Raw genomic sequence first — 2,473 nt, 5'->3', positions numbered from 1 at the left:
TCTAGTCCTGAGTATAGATCCTCTAGTGGTATCGACATCTGCTTATGTACTTTACTGACTCTGAGTATTGTTCTTTCTTCAGTGCCTATATTTCAGTATGATCTTTTGAGATTTAGAATTCAGCCTTCTCTATATTGCTTCCTTTGGTGGTTTCTTAGCTAACCAGATTTACTATAGATCCTTTTGTTGTGAGTAAATTTATGTTTTCTGGGGATAAAAAAGGTTTGAAAATTCATTAATTTGGGTCCTTCTACGTTCAGTGTTTCTTTAGAAAGGATGCCTATAAGTTCTTAATGGATTGTGGTTAGAGGTTTCATAACCTTTGTTCACTTGAGTTGCATGGGGTTTCAAAAACTACTTATCAATTGCCAGATGCAACCAAAGATTGGTTGAGGTCACTTATTGGTTATTGACTTCTTGATTTGCAATAAATGAATTGGGTTTAATTCATTGAGGCCTGTTTGGATAGATTTGTGCATTTTAGTTTGAGGGATCAAATGAGATAAGAGTTTGAGTGCTTGGAGCATGCTCTATGACTGTTGTAGGATATGAGAAGTGTTTTCATAAATTATCTAGATTTTCTTATGCCAGTATTAGCACCAAGTCTGAGAAGATTTAGAAGTTCATAAAGGGGTTGGATATTTCTCTCCAACTGCTATAACTTAGATAATAGTGTATGGGGCATCACTTTAGAGTATAGTAGGTCATGAATGACTGAGTCTATTCTTTGAGTATATTAGGGAGGCACTAAGAGGGTGCGCCATTAGGCCAAGTTCAGAATCTATGCTTCTTGAGATAAAGATTTTAGAGGCTTCCATAGGTATCATGGTAGACTAGTGTAGACATCCTTGAAGAGTTCAGGTAGTGGGTTTTCTAGATTAATAACTTTAGGTGGTCATTCTAGCTTTGTCGTACCTCCTTCTATTGAGTCAGGCCATAGGGGTTGCTTTGTGTATGAAGATGTTAGCCATTTGGCCAAGGATTTTCTTCGCTGAGTTTTCAGAGTTAATCCTATATCAGATTTAAGAGTTAAAGGTTTTTCTAGGGGTATGAGGGGTAGAGGTAGTGGTTCCTGTAGTGGTAGTTGCATGACTAACCAGTCAGGCATTGGACGTGGTTAGTTTTATGCTATACCTTCCAGGCTAGAGGTAGAGGCCTCTGATACTACCATTATAGGTGTCGTTCCTATTTGTTTTTTTTATCTGTAATTATTTTATTTGATCTAGGATTGACTTTCTCCAATGTGTATGCATATTTTTATGTTGATTTCAATTCTAATTGTGAGTCTCTTGATGTGCCTATCCATGTATCTACCCCATAGGAGATTCTTTAGTGGTGGATCGGGTGTACTAATCTTGTATTGTGACTATTTCTAGCATTAGACGAGTAGATTTTATTATCCTTCATATGGTATATTTTGATGTCATTTTAGGTATGGATTGGATTACTTCTTATCATGCTATCCTAGATTTTTATGTTAAGATCATGACTCTAACTTTGTTGGTTATGCTAAGGATATCCCTAGAAGGTGTGCTTTATTCGGGTCCCAAGAGAGTATCTTTCCTTCAGGCTCGTCCTTTGTTAGAGAGGGTATATTTGTCTAATTTGACCTGTATTTGTGGTACTAGTATTGTTTCCCTTCCTTCTTTGGATTTAATTTATATTATCAGTGAGTCATGGATGTTCTCCCTATAGATTTCCCTAGTATGCCTCTAGATTGTGATATTGACTTTGCTATTGATGTTGAGTTGGGCATCAAGCCTATTTTTATTCTTTCTTATAGGATAGCCCCAACAGAGTCATGGATAAGGGATTTATCTGACCTAATATATCAACATGTGGTGTGCCTATTTTGTTTATAAAGATAAAGGATTGGGTTATGTATTTATTATGTATTGATTATCGACAGTTGAACAAGGTAACAGTTAAGAATAAGTATTCTTTTTCTCGTATTGATGATTTCTTCAATCACCTTTAGGATGCTTTGGTGTTTCAAAAGATTAATTTGAGGTTCGAGTATTACCAGTTGAGAATTAGAGGTTTAGATATCCCCAAGACAACTTTTTGGACCCAATATGATCATTTTAAGTTCTTTGCCATGTTCTTTGGATTGACCAATTCTCCAGCAATGTTCATGGAGTTTCCAGGTATTTACGCCAGATCTTGACTCATTTTTCATTATATAGATAGGTGATATCTTGGTTTATTCTAAGAGTGAGATGGATCATGAGGAGTATTTACTAATTGTGCTTTAGAAATTAAGGGATGAGAAGTTGTATGCTATATTCTCCAAGTGTAAGTTTTGGTTGGAGTTTGTCTCTTTCTTGGGTCACATGGTGACCAAAGATGGTATTATGGTTTATCTAACCAAGATTATGGTTGTTCGCGATTTGGCTAGGCCTACTTCTCCTATCGAGATTCAGAGTTTGTTAGTTTAGTGGGCTAATATAGGTGCTTTGTTAAGGGTTTTTCA

The sequence above is a fragment of the Capsicum annuum genome, chromosome 4, assembly GCF_002878395.1.
Source record: "Capsicum annuum cultivar UCD-10X-F1 chromosome 4, UCD10Xv1.1, whole genome shotgun sequence".
NCBI lineage: Eukaryota > Viridiplantae > Streptophyta > Magnoliopsida > Solanales > Solanaceae > Capsicum > Capsicum annuum.
This window is presented reverse-complemented; position numbering follows the sequence as displayed.